This window comes from Hemiscyllium ocellatum (assembly GCF_020745735.1).
Source record: "Hemiscyllium ocellatum isolate sHemOce1 chromosome 27 unlocalized genomic scaffold, sHemOce1.pat.X.cur. SUPER_27_unloc_31, whole genome shotgun sequence".
Lineage (NCBI taxonomy): Eukaryota > Metazoa > Chordata > Chondrichthyes > Orectolobiformes > Hemiscylliidae > Hemiscyllium > Hemiscyllium ocellatum.
In genome coordinates this window covers 191122-206350 of record NW_026867500.1, presented here as the reverse complement: position 1 = coordinate 206350, position 15229 = coordinate 191122, and the positions used below count along the sequence as shown (strand labels likewise).

At 46.5% G+C, this 15229-nt stretch overlaps 1 pseudogene; it reads left to right on the top strand.

Moving 5' to 3' along the window:
• Positions 1 to 13575, top strand: part of LOC132808116 (zinc finger protein 497-like) — a 27148-nt pseudogene extending 13573 nt beyond the window's left edge.
• The last annotated feature ends 1654 nt before the right edge of the window (positions 13576 to 15229 follow it).

Sequence of the window (15229 nt, the reverse complement as noted above, 5' to 3'; positions counted from 1 at the left end):
TGAATCTAATAATGAAACCATTTTTGGGGGAGAAGAAACTGTCATCTAATTCACTCAGTCCTTTTAGGAACTCATCTCAACTGCATCCTTTATCCGGTCTGGCGTTACACCTGACTCCAGACCCACAGCAGCATGGTTGACTCTTGACTGCCCCCCATGTAAAATGATGGGGAGTAACCTAAAGGGACACAGTGTGTAGGTTGAAATTGCTGAGTGAGGCAACACTTCCTTCAGCTTAGGTGCTGTACCAAGGACAATATGAAGGGACAACTTGTGCTGACCAACAGTAAAGGAAGTAGTAGAGTTGGGAGGAGTGTGTGAGCTTTGAGCTGTTTTTTTTAAAAAAGCTTTTTTCATACACTTTTGTTTTGCTGGGGAGATCTGAAGCTGTAACAAAGTTGGGCGGCAATAAAGGTAACTTGAACTTAACCCCAGTCTCAGACTGTCAATGAAAGCTATGAGATCCAATAGGTTTTTGTTTTAAAGCTGCGCATTTCTTTCAACCTCTTGCACTAAGTTTCCAATATCGTGTATCAGAAGGAGCAGTGAATGAGTAGCTAATATCATTAGAAATTGTAAACTTTTCATCTCTACAGGTATTGCATCATTTCATCGACATTGTAAGGTTTACTGGCAGCACCTGGAGGTGTGGGATGTATTCACGAGAAACAAAGTTTAAAATCATACAACACCAGGTTATAGTCCAACATGTTTATTTGGAAGCACTAACTTTCGGAACACTGCTCCTTCATCAGATGTTTGTGGAGCAGGATCATAGGAAAATTTATAGCAAAAGGTCGCAGTTTCATGCAACAGAAATGATATAGAACAAACTTAGATTGTTGTGAAATCTTTCATCTTTTAGGATGGGTTGCAGGTTTTGGTTCATTAATATGTAAATCCCAGAACTTGTTTGAAGACACATTCTCGAGACAACTTAAGATCTGTATCCCAATCTTGAGTGAGACTGGTTCTATTTCCAAAGTAGGAATTTATAAAATCTCACATGGATTGACTGCCTGTAGATTGTATTTGGCTGAAAAAGCGCACAATGTATTTGCAAATACAAAATCACACCAAAGCCTTATATGCAAGTGTGCACGCATGAGAGTATGTGTAAGTGTGTGCGTGCTGGATAAAGTATGTGAGTGATAGAGTATCAGCCTGTGAGAGGGTGTATATGTGTGTGTGTCAGAGAGGGATCTGTGTGAATGTGAGAATGTGTGCTTTGTGTGGGTGTGAGAGAGCGTGACAGTGAAGTGGGGTTACCTGTCATGTGACATGAATCCAAGGTCCTGGTTGATGCCATCCTCATGTGTTCCGAACTTGGATACCAGCCTCTGCTGGGCCACTAAAACTGAATAAGCAGTTACATAGCACACATTGGAGAGGGCAGGGTGGGACTTGCCTTTCGATTTGCAGAAAGTTGGAGGTTCTGGGTGCTGGAAACTAGGGAAAACACATGCTGGAGGACCTTCGGCTCAGAGAGATGCAGCTAGAAGCCAGGTTGCAGACACGTTGGGGGAATCATCAAACCCCCTACACTGTGGAAACAGGCCTTTGGTCCAACAATCCACACTGATCCCTCTTAGAGCATCCCACCCAATAACCTCCACAGCTAATCCCTGAATTTAGAACACCCAATCCACTCTCAGCTGCACATCTTGGGACCTTGGGAGGAAACCAGAGCACCCAGAGATTGGGAGGGTGGGGGGGGGGGGGGGGAGGAAAATGCAAACTCCACACAGACAATCACCCTGAGGGTGGGATCAAACTCAAGTCCCTGGCACTGTGAGGCAGCGGTGCTAACCACTGAGCTGCTGCCGCGCCGCCCACAGTCTTGGATTGAAGGAATCGATTGACTTCATTCCAGGGTTGAAGGAATGGATTAGCTTCATGCCAGACACTCCAGCCCGTTTGGGGAATTGAATTTGCTTCCACAGAGTTTCCATGCTGCGGGGGTCATTGCGTCTCAGCAGCTTCAACGATCCAAAGAAGGGCTCGTCTACAGCGAGAACTCTAGTCCACATTTCGTTAAAGTTGTCTGCACAGTCAGAACCCTGGAACACTCCCACGCAGGCTGTGTGTAATCACGGGGCTTCTCAAGTCACGTTGATGTTTGAAATAATTTCCCCTCCTGGATTCAAACGCTGCTGATATTCAGGCCCTGAGTAAATTTCTTGTACACACCTGAACAGCAAATCCTCCTCTGCTAATACCTTGAGAAAACAGATCATTGCTGTCAGTGCAGGGCAGGAAATAGGATCGGAGAATTCTAGTTTGTACCGAACAGCCTTCCCTATCTCCTACCGAAATCTCTGTCTCCCAATTCCTCCACCTTTCAGTGGATTCCAACTCGAATTCATCCTTCCATCCTCCTGTTTTTGGCCAGCTCCCCTCACCGGAAAGCGCTGACTCTCGGTTCAGTTTCTTAGTTCATCTTGCCATTCCCAGTATATTGCCCACATCTTTATTTAGTTTTTAAAACAGAAAGGCAGTGGTTTGCTGATGCCAGGATCTGAGGGTAACTGCGCTCACGCTCCAGATTCTCTCTCGCATCATTCACAACAATCTGCAGTGCACATGTGGAAAGAAGGGGATGCTGGGAGTAGGTGGGACGCATTCACCAACTCCCCATTCAATCAAGATCCAATCATGCCCACAGCGCCCCCAGTCTATTCTCTCTCGCTATCCCTAGCTTCCCCCCGCCCTCTCATACACATGCCACCTTCTGCACCTCCGTCCATTCTATCTCCATACCCTCTGTCCCTTGTCCAGTCCAGTCTCTCATCCACCCTCTGCCTTCCTCCATCCAGTCCCTCTCCCCACACTCATTCTCTCTCTCCTCCCACTCTCTGCCCCTCCATTCTCTCTCTTCCCCACCCTCTGCTCTCCATCCATTCCCTCTCTCCCCCACCCTCTCCTAACATTCATTGTTGCTCTCTTTCTCCCCCACCCTCTGCCCCCTTCCATTCTCTCCCCACCCACTGACCCACGTCCATTCTCTCTCCCCACACTCTGCGCCCCCATTCTCTCTCTCTCTCTGACAAACGCTCTGCTCCCCATCCTGTGCACCCCCAGGGTTTCTCTAACTCCAATGCTCTGTCCCCATGTCCATTTCTCTCTCTCTCTTCCGCCTAGCCTCTGTTTCCCATCCAATTTCTCTACCCCACCCCCACCCTCATCCTTTCTTGTGCCTCGAACCCTCTTCGTTCACTGTATCAGTCCTTCTCAGGACAGAGAGAGCGCGGATGGTGATGACTGTACCTGGGAGATGGGGGGGGCGGTGTGAAAAATGGCCGATCTTTAACATTGAGAATCGCTAAAATGATATTTTCAAAAACATCTGTAAAGTTTGAAAGCAAATTCAATTATTTTTCTAAAAAGCAGCAGACATTTTTCTGAAACTTGCATTGAAATCTGTGCAATTAGGCCACAGTTGAGAATAGGCTGTAAAGATGGAATGGCCAAGTCCTCGTCTTGTGAAGTTGGTTCAGATTAAGTAGAAATAGAGTCATAGAGTTGCAGAGCAGGGAAACAAGCCTTTCGGTGCATGCCAACCACATATTCTAAATTAATCTGGTGATCCATTTGCCACCATTTGGCCCATATCTCTTTCAACCTTTCTATTCATATTCCTATCCAGATGCCTTTTAAATGTTGTAATTGTTCCAGCCTCGACCACTGTCTCTGGCAGCTCATTCCATACATACACCACCCTCTGCATGGAAATGTTACCAGTTCGGTTCCATTTAAACCTTTTCCCTCTCAGCCTAATCCTATGCCCCTTCAGTTTTGGATTTCCTCTACCTGGGGAAATGACATTCAAAGATTGAGCAGCCAGACAAAATGCAAAAGGAATAAACTGTTGAGCCCCAGGAAAACAAAAGAAGTGTGGCTCCAGCCTGTTTTTCTCTCCGATTGGCAGTTGGACCAGCATCTCCACTGGGCACACTGCGCATGCTTTTCGGTGTCAGGAAGCATTGCGCATGTACGCTGGTGTCAGCAAAATACTGCGCATGCTCCTTACTGTCAGCGGAAACGGCTCGCAACATTCTTCTGATCGACCAATGGGAAGCCCTGAAGGACCGGAAGGAGTGCAGTCTTCCTGCCATGAGAGCCTCCCCCCTATTGTCTGAATGCGGAAGTTGGATCAGGCGCTTGTGAAGGTGTTGCTGCTCCTCTCTCTATGAATGAAGATTGAACTTCATCCCAGACTGCAACTTCTTTCTTCTGTCCAAATTTGTGTGAGTACAACTTACTCTTCTCACCCCCTTTCTCATTTTATTTTTTCACTCTGGTGTTCAGTTCTTCACTTGCAGCAAAGTTGGTTCAGGTATGTGTCTTAATTGGCAAACACATGGTAAATGTATTTATGTAGTGTGAAGTTATAACCTTCCCTATGAAATAAAAACAGAAAGCAGGTACATTGTTTAAATGGTGATATACTGGAATGTGGAGTAAGTGAGGACTGCAGGTACCGAAAATCAGAGTCGAAAATTGTGGCGCTGGAAAAGCACAGTTGGTCAGACAGCATCCAAGGTGCAGAACAGTCAACGTTTTGGGCAAAAGCCTTTCATCCAGGAATGATGTGTGGATGTACAAATGTGCCTCAGCTACCTTCTGCTCAGGCTTTCTACTCCAGTCAATGCCAGTTGTCACATAGGTGCAGCAAGCAATCAGCAAGGCAAGTGGTGTATTAGCAAGAGGAACTGAGTTCAAAGTGGGGGTGCCTTCCTGTAGTTAGGGAGGTATTAAATATATTCAAAGCTGAGTTCATCTGACTTTTGAATCTCAAAAATAGTTATGGGGGAAGACAAGAAATTAAAAAATATATATTTTTATTCAAAACTTTTTCAAATCTCTCGCAACACCTCTATATACAAAAAAGAACAATACCAAAATACAGAAAAATAGTAGTACAACAATTTCATATTATGATACTATTAATAATGAGCTACCTATTATTCTACTAGGACAAACTTAGCTTAAACTAAACCACAATCAAATTGAATAAAAATAAAATTAAACATAATTTAAGTTAATTTGAATTCTATCACATTACTTTATTCTATTTCACTCACCATACCTCCATTAAGGCTTCCATCCATGGGAGCACCAGTTATTGCACCCGTATTCTTTTCACCCAGCCTTGCCCTCCCAGGGCCCCATGAGCGCCCAGAATGATTCCCACAGCTATACCACGGCTCTAATTAATACTGCTGATCAGTCTGCATCAATATAATTTAGCAAGGGCTGCCACGTCTTGTAAAACTACTGTTTTGTGGTGCACCATATTTGTGAGGTCATCTTGGGGGCGGATGCTCCATCACCAGCATATGCCAGGCCATAAGCCCTGGGTGTTTTTCCAATGTCAAACTCGTTAAAATGTTCTTCCTTGCACAGTGCGTAAGAATGTTACACAGTCTGTTTCTGTGTTCTCCGAGAGAAGGCAAATTTGTCAACCCCCAGGATGTCCTTCAGCTCCCTTACTATAGCACTCCAGTATCTCTGGATCTTACAACATGACCAATAGCAGTGTGTGAGTGCCTATACTAATGTTACATTTGGGATACCCTGGTGATGCGCCACTCTTGAACCTAGCTAGCCTCTCTGGCACCACATAAGCCCTGTGTAAAATCTTCAATTGCATGCCCTGTGCTTTGTTACATGTTGAAATTTTCCTTACATTTTCCCATATATCTTGCCATACTTCTAATGAAATATTCTAGCTCCCGATTCCACATGGTAGAGAGTCCCTCCACATCTCCTAAGGTATGTCCCTTCTGTAAATGATGCAACGTACTAACTGAAAGAGCGCCTGTACAGAGTACTCTTTACTCCACATTTGACCTGTAAAGCTGAGCCAGGAGTGTGGTCTTCCTCTGTATATAATCCCTTAGCTGAAAGTACCGGAAAAGGCCCCTATTAGACAATGCATATTTCTGTCTTAGCTGGCTAAATGACATCAAGACCTAACCCTCAAATAAATCTTCCCTCCAGGAGATTCCCTTATACTCCCATGACTTAAAGCCGGAGTCTATTGCCCCAGGTTTAAATCCTTAGGCTGCCACCTGCGGGGTAATTAGCGAGGTCTTCAGCCAATTGCCCTTGTCTTGCCTCCGTGTCCTCCAGGCTTTCACTGTATTTAAAATGATTGTACTCTTTCACTGCTCAGTCTCGGATTTCATCTTATCAATGAATAATAGATTAACTCGGGGACATCTCGACTGCAATGCTTCAATGTCAAGCAAAATCAACCCGTGTCCCCCCGTGCCCAGTCACCCACATATGCTAAGAAAGCGCTTATTTGATATCTCTCCAAGTCCAAAAGATCCACTCCTCCTCACCCTGTGAGAGCTGCAATTTGGTAAACTTAATTAGGGGGCGACTGCGACACCAAATAAAATAACCTAGCCAACCATTGAGCCTCCGTAATACTCATCTGGGTAGCAACAACAGGAGCATTCTCATGGGGTACAACAGGCGAGGAAGAACATTCATTTTAATCAGAGCTATTCGGCCTAACCATGATAATGGTAATCCGTCCCACTGCTGTAAATCCTGCTTTATCCTCTCCAGTAATTGTACATAGTTAGCTTTATACAGCTGGTGGAAGGCAGGGGTAATAAAAATTCCCAAATACAAAAGCCCTTTTGACGACCATCTAAACAGGAACTGCATTCCATCCTCCAGCATGGCGTCTGATTTTGTAAAGTTGATCCTGCAGCCTGAAAAACTTCCAAATAAATTAATTGTTTGAATCAATCGAGGAACAGACTCCTCCAGATTGGCCAAGAACAGAAGGACATCATCAGCATATAGGGTAATCTTATGTTCCCCCATTCCCATTCCTGGCGCTATTATTTCAGGATCCCTCCTGATAGCCTCAGCTAATGGCTCAATTGCCAAGGTAGATAGCAGCGGTGAAAGAGGACATCCCTTTCGACTACCTCTCCCAGCATTAAAGTTATCTGACTTAGTGCCATTTGTGATGATTGCTGCCTTAGGATCATTATACAACACCACCACCCATCTAGCAAAGGTTGTCCCCAGACCAAAGCGCTTGAGAATCCCAAACAGGTACAGCCATTCTATCTGGTCAAATGCCTTTTCTGCATCTAGGGAGGCCACCGAACCCAGGATCAACCTTTGCTGGCATACCTGCACCATGTTCAGTACCCTCCTGATATTGTTGGAGGAGCTACTGCCCTTAACAAAACTCATCTGATCTTCTTTCACAATACAGGACAACACCTTTTCCAACCTCAGAGCCAGCGTCTTGGGTAGAATTTTAAAATCTACATTCAACAGTGAAATGGGTCTGTATGAAGCACATTCTTTGGGCTCTTTCCCCTTCTTTATAATGAGGGAGATATTAGCCTCCCTAAGAGAGGGCGGAAGACAACCCATGCATATGAATAGCTATACATCCCCAGAAGTGGCTCCACCAACACACTTATGAATTCCTATAGAATTCACTTGGGAATCCATCTGACCGTGGTGCTTCATTGCATCCTGCACCTCCTGTATCGTCATAGGCATATTCAACAGGAAACCTGTTCCACGTTTATACTAGGGAGGTGCAGGATCTCAAAAAAGGCCTGTATTCTCGCTGCACCATGTTCATCTCCCTCCGACCGATATAACTCTGCAAATTATTCCCTAAATCTAACATTAATCTTCTTTAACTCACGGGTAACTGTGCCAGCCTTCTCTCGAACAGACATAATAGATTGGGAAGCATTTTTCTTTCTGGCCAGATATCTATCTGGCTTATCTCCAACTTCCAACAATCTTTGTTGAGCAAAGCAGACCTTTTTTTCCCCAGTGTGTGCAATGAGTTGGGAGCAGCTGGAGAGCTGCAGCTTCACCAGTGAAGGCCTATTATAGTATACTTCCTCAGCTATCTGCAGACGGGTCTCCAGCATCTGTTGTTGCTCCTTCCTCTGCGTCCTTCTAGCCATTGAATAAAAAATAGTCAAGCCTCATAAATATGCCTTATTGGCCTCCTACAGTATTTCCGGATTACTAGCCGTACCCAAGTTGGTACCCAGAAGGCTCTGAACTCTTGTGATGTACTCAACAAATTTGCTATCCCTTAGCAGGAATGGGTCCATGCACCAGTGCTGTACATCCATTCCACCACTCTTGATTTTACCATCTAAATACACTGGCACATGGTCTGAGACAGCTATATTGCCAATTTCACACGCCAATGTTCTGTCCAAGCAATCCAATGGCATTAAAAAAGTGTCAGTTCCCATGTGGTACTTGTGTGGGTTGGAAGAGAAAGTAGGGTGGAGATGCCTCCACACATCCATTAATCCCAACTCCTCGCACATGTCCACCAACTGCTTAGGTTGCGCGGGTATACCTGCCTGGTCCCTTGGCGCCCTGTCTACCTCGGGATCTATTAGACGATTAAAATCCTCTCCAATGACCATGAGGCGTACCCCAAGACTCATTAATTTAGCAGCTGCATCAATTAGAAATTTAAGAGGGTGCACCGGAGGGACAATACACATTCAGGATGCCATACCCCTCATCATGTATTAGAGCTTTAAGAATGACGGACAGTCCATATTCGTCCTTAATTTGCTCAATTTCCTGGAAAGGGAGGTTCCTTCTTACCAGTATAGCAACTCCTCTACACATGGAGCTAAAAGAGTAGAAGAATACCCGATCATAACCTCCTTGCTGCAGTTTCAGATGTTCCTTATCAGTTAAATGTGTCCACCCTTTCCTTCCCGAGGCTTGACAGCACCTTTTTTCTTTTAAATGGGGGAATGGCTCCCTTTTACATTCCAGGTGCATCACCTGAACGAATCAGTAGACATGGCCATCCAGGGAAGCCTGTGGTTTCCCAAGAGGAGGAAGCTTATCTGAGGTGCGGTGAGCAACAAAGACATTAACTCGATAAAGTCTAAAAACTGCTCCTATTAAAACTACTATAAATAAAAATCTAACCACCACATATAACTTAAGCAAATGCTCAAATAACCCCCAATTATGTAGAGATCTCTTTTCCCCCCCACCCCAACCCCCACCATTGCCACCAGCCTGGCTCCTTCCCACTGAGGCTGTGCCCCAAACGCCAGGCAATTCACAGATTGAAACAAACATGTTATTTACATTCTGAGAGTTAACAATGGTTGCCCATCTCCCCACACCCCTTCTCCATACATCTTAAACACAGGTATAGCCACCCCCAATCCAAAAACAAAAGGACAGCAGTGAAAAAAAGGCCCCAGACAATACCTAACTGACCGATATACTAAATAATTCCAGTTTTACGCCAAGGCAGTACGTATAAAGCCGATAACCACAAAATAAGGGGCAAAAAATAGCATTGTCTGGAATGACGTCCCTCCCGCCTTCACCTCAACTCAATTTCTTTAATTCAGAGAACTCGCAAAGTCCTTCGCCTTTTCTGCTGAATCAAATTATATACTGTCCCTCCATGAGTAAAACGCAATACAATCAGGGACCTCAAGGAATATTGTATGTTCAGATCCCTTAATTTTCTCTTAACTTAATTAAATGCCTTTTTCTTAATCCAGGCTCCTGAGAAGTCCTGAAAATATATTATTCTGATCTTTTGTACATTAGAGCCTGTGGATCTCTTCCCAGTCTTCTTGCTGTTTTAATCACTAACTGATTTTCTTTATCATGCAGGAGCCGCACTCGGACCACGCAGGGCTGTGGGTCCGACCCGGACCTGCACATTTCGATCCAGTGTGCCCGCTCCACACTCAACAGGCCCGACTCCAACTCCAGCCCCAGGAATCCAATAAGGTCTTCGCCTTCCTCGCATTCCGGAAGACCCACGAGCTGTAAGATTTCTCTTCTACTTTAGTTTTCCAGGTCGTCCACTTGCTCCTGAAAGGCCCGAACCTGGTCTTCCAGCGTTTGGATCCTTCCTCCTGAGACCTCCGCCACGGTCTCCGATGCCACAGTCCTCTCCTCCGCTGCCTATTCTCTTCGGGCCAACACGTGAATTTCCTGTCCATGCTTTTCCAGCGTGGCAGATAGTGGTTCCACCGCTGCTTCAATCTTTTCTCAGAGATTGGCAAACACCGAGAGTAACTGCTGCTGTCCCATTAAATCCACAGGGATTGCCCTGGAAGTTTGAGCAATGGCTCCAGGCACCCACGATGTAGTTGGGGAGTGCCTTACCTGCTTCACCCCTTTCGGCCCCTTTCCTTCATTTGCTTTCATTCTGTTCCTAAAGCTGTCAAACCACAATTATAGCAGCTCCAGACGTTCAGTAAGTTTATATTCGCAATTTGTTTCTTCTACGGATGGTTAATGAGGTGGGGAGAGGGGTAAAAGTCCACCTTGCCAGGGGGTGTGGCACAGAACCCAGCACAGCAGACCACTCAAACCACCGCCATCTTGGATTTCCAAGAAAATGGTTTTAAGACCAGTACAGAACGGTGGCACAGTGGTTAGCACTGCTGCCTCACAGTGCCGGAGACCTGGGTTCAATTCCTGACTCAGGCAATCGACTGCGTGGAGTTTGCACATTCTCCCCGTGTCTGTGTGGGTTTCCTCCGGGTGCTCCGGTTTCCTCCACAGTCCAAAGATGTGCAGGTTAGGTGAATTGGCCAGGATAAATTGCCCGTAGTGTTAGGTAAAGGGGTAAAATGTAGAGGTATGGGTGGTTGCACTTGGCGGGTCGGTGTGGACTTGTTGGGCCAAAGGGCCTGTTTCCACACTGTAAGTAATCTAATCTAATCTAAAGAACAGCTACAGAGTTATACAGCAGAGAAACAGATCCTTCGGTCCAACTAGTCTATGCTGACTATGTTCTCAAACCCAACTAGTCCCATCTGCCAGTGATTGGTCCACATACCTCCTATTCATGTACTTTTCCAAATGTCTTTTAAACATTGTCACTGTACATACATCCACTACTTCCTCTGGACACCCATTGCACACACAAACCACTCACTGTGTGAAAAAAATGGAGCTCTTCGTGTCTTTTTAAAATCTTTCTTCTCTCCTCTTCAAACTTTGCTCCCTAATCTTGAAAGCCCCACCCTAGGAAAAGGACACCTGCCTTTCACCTCATCTGTACCCTCATGATATTATAATCCTCTGTAAGGTCACCTCTCAATCTCCTCTGCTCCAGTGAAAGAAATCCCAGTCTATCCACCTGGCTGTAGGTGTATTCATGTTCAGTTATGATGTGTTCAGTGTTGGTGCAGGTTCAAATGGCCAACTCCTGCTCCCAATTCTCTCACTGTGTGTCCAGCACAGCATTGGGAGATTGGGAAAGGGGAGGGATAGATATGTTGTTTGTTTTTATTTTAAAATGCACTTGATTCCACAAATAAAAGCAACAGGTACAAGTACAGCACATGCAGTATTCCTCATTGCAGCTTCAAGGTTTTGTGTCCTCTTCTTCCGTGTTGGCTCCAGCACATTCGGCTTCCTCCCCCCACCACCCACCCACCCAATCCCCGCCCTGAGCCGTTGATGCTTACATTCTATCAAATAAAGAGAGGGATAGACAAGGTCTTTTCTCTGGGAGTGTAGAACTATACAGTAATAGGTTTAGGGTGAGGTGGCCCGGGGAGGAGGCGAGGGATTTAAAAGGAACCTAAGGGGCAATTCATGCAGAAGATGGCGTGTGTAAGGAAAGAGCTGCCAGAGGAAGTAGTAGATGCTGGTATAATTATGACACATTTAAAAGGCATCTGGACAGGTTTATGAATAGGAAGGGTTTAGAGGGATATGGGCCAAATGCTGGCAAATGAGACCAGATTCGGTGAGGATATCTGGCCAGCATAGACCAGTTGGACCAAAGGACCTGTTTCTGTGCTGTATATCTAGATGACTCTGGTTTGCCACACCAGTCTGTTCAATTTCACTCTGGTGTCATAGCCTTGGTGTCTCATTCCAAAACTCCCCCACCCCCGTGGGGGCACGTTAACAATTTTGTGTCTGATTGGTTGTCAAGAAGCTGCTTTGCAGGTTCATCCTGAATTTACACACTATATTTTTGCTTCCACAACTCAGACCGGCTCACTCTCAACAGTATCCCAATGTCGTGGAAGATATTAATTTTCAGGTGGAGGTATCCAAAATTCAGAGAGGTGTCAGTTGTGACTGTTTTGCTCTTCTGTCCCTGTCAGATCCTGAATCAGCACTTTCAGGAGAATTAGAATGGAGTGAGAACAGAGGGAGAGAGGGAGTGAGTGAGAAAGTGGGATGGTGCTTTCAGTTTTATGGAATAACAAAAGAAAAGAATGTTCTGCAGAAAGTAGAATTGCTTGTTCTGAATTTCTACCCTGGACTGACAGTGATGACTTTTGTAATCTCTTTTCAGAGTATTTGATCTGAAGATGAAGTTTCAAAATCAACAGATGAAGGGCTTATGCCTGAACCATTGACTCTCCTGCTCCTCGGATGCTGCCTGACCCGCAGTTTCCGACTCTGATTCTCCAGCATTTGTGAGTCACTCAATCCATCGGGACTGCAACAATTTTCGACTGTGATCCAATTGGTTCCTGTTTCAGTCCGTTTTCAGCATCAGTGGGACTGGAAGAGAGACCCTACTGTTGCAGCAACGCACGGAGTGTGGAGCCTGAAACAGTTAACTGGCCTGAAAAGAGGAATTCAAGGCTGGGAGGGGACATACACGCGTTTGTGTGCAACTGTAGCTTCGGCCATGGAGAAACCATGGAAGTGTGGCGACTGCGGGAAAGGTTTCCGTGTCCCGTCTGCCCTGGAGACACATCGTCGCAGTCACACCAGGGAGAAGCCATTCTCCTGTCCTGAGTGCGGGAAGGCCTTCAGTGATTCCTCTGCCCTGCTGAGGCATCGGCGAGTGCACACAGGGGAGAGGCCCTTCAGCTGCCCTGAGTGCAGGAAGAGCTTCAGCGATTCCTCCGCCCGGCTGAGGCACTTGCGGGTGCACACGGGGAGAGGCCCTTCAGCTGCCTCAAGTGTGGGAAGACCTTCAACGATTCCTCCGCCCTGATCAGGCACCAGCGGCTGCACACAGGGGAGAGGCCCTTCCGCTGCCCCGATTGTGGGAAGGTGTTCACTCGCTCCTCCCACCTCGTGATTCATCGGCGGGTCCACACCGGTGAGAAGCCCTTCCCCTGCCCCAAATGTGGGAAGGCCTTCAGCGATTCCTCTGACCTGCTGGCCCACCGGCGGGTCCACACTGGCGAGAGGCCGTTCACCTGCTCTGTCTGCGGGAAGTGCTTCACACGCTCTTCTGACCTGCTGAAGCACCAGCGTGTCCACACTGGGGAAAGGCCCTTCAGCTGCTCTGAGTGCGGGAAGGGCTTTACTCAGGCATCCCACCTGCTGACACACCGGTGGGTCCACACTGGGGAGAGGCCGTTCACCTGCCTCGAGTGCGGGAAGGGCTTTGCTGTCTCCTCCAGTCTACTGACGCACCAGCGGGTCCACACTGGGGAGAGGCCGTTTGCCTGCCCTGAGTGTGGGCAGAGGTTCACAATGTCCTGCAGTTTGAACAAGCACCAGCGGAGGCACCAATTCTCCCAACAATCAGATTCTGCCGGTAACGCTGCTGAGGGTCACCCCCAGGTCTGAACCTCCTGCCCTTTCTGACAGTGGGGGTAATGAGAGTTGGTAGGCTTTTTTGTTTTCTACTGGGGGAGTGGAGGGGGAAGGGGGGGTGGTGGCTCAGTGGTTCGCACTGCTGCCTCATAGCGCCAGGGACCCAGATTTGATTCTATCCTCAGGGTAACTGTCTGTGTGGAGTTTGCATGTAATTCCCCTCAGTGTCTGCGTGGGTTTCCTTTGCGTGTTCCAGTGTCTTCCCAAAGTCCAAACGTGCACATGTTTGGGCGAATTGGCCAAGCTAAATAGTCCCACAGTGTTCAGGAATGTGTAGATGTGCTGCATTAGTTTGGGTAAGTGCAGAGTGATCGGGTAGGAGAATGTGTCTGGATGAGTTACTCTTATTAGGGTCGGTCTGAACTTGTTGGGCAGAAGGGCCCGTTTCCACACTGTAGTGATTGTATGATTCCGTGAACATTTCTTCCAGTGGGCACTGCTGCTCATTGAGCCCAGGACCCGCACGAACTTAAGACCATTGGAGCAGAAGTTAGGATATTTTGACCCATCGAATCTGCTCCACCATTTGTTAGAGACAAAATAAAAAACTGCAGATGCTGGAATCTAAAATAGACAAGCAGGAGGCTGGGCACAACAAGGCAGGCAGCACCAGGAGGTGGAGAAGTCAGCATTTCAGGGATTATCCCTCCGGACTGAAGAAGGGTTCTACCCGAAACGTTGACATCTCCATCAGAAATGATTTACCAGGATATTGTCAGAACTAGAGGACGTAGATTTAGAGTGAGAGGGGAAAGATTTAAAAGGGACCGAAAGGGAAAACGTTTAATGCAGAGTGTGGTGCGTGTATGGAATAAGCTGCCAGAGGAAGTGGAGGAGGCTGGTAGAATTACAGAATTTAAAAGACATTTAGTCGGACACGTGAATAGAAAGGGTTAGAGGGATTTGGGCCAAGTGCTATGAAATGGGACTAGATTAATTTAGAATATCTGGTCAGCGTGGACGAGTTGGACTGAAGGATCTGTTTCTGCGCTGTACCTCTCTATGACTACCGGTCCTGATGTAAGTTTAGAACTGAGTAACTTTGCATAATTCAATCTTGTTGAATTCACCTCCTGAAAGGTTTCAAATGAACCCCTCCAAACGATATGATTTAACTACACCAAGTTGGATAAAGTATCCCATCAAGTTCAACATGAATGCGCAGTTGAAGAAGTCAGAAGTCACACAACACCAGGTTACAGTCCAACAGGTTTATTTGAAATCCCAAGCTTTCGGAGCATTGCTCCTTCATCAGTGCTGCTCCTTCATCACTTTACCTGATGAAGGAACAGTGCTCCGAAAGCTCCTGAATTCAAATCAATCTATTGGGATTCTCACCTGGTGTTGTGTGACTTCTGACCTGTCCAGCCCCTGCACCTCTGCATCAGAGTTGACAAATGAGATCAGATTTTATTCAGCTGCAAATGTGTTGCTGGTCAAAGCACAGCAGGCCAGGCAATATCTCCTGAGATGCTGCCTGGCCTGCTGTGCTTTGACCAGCAACACATTTGCAGCTGTGATCTCCAGCATCTGCAGACCTCATTTTTTACTCAGATTTTATTCAGCCTGATTTAGTGAGATATTCATCTGGATGTCCTTATGCCTGAAACATCGATTCTCCTGCTCC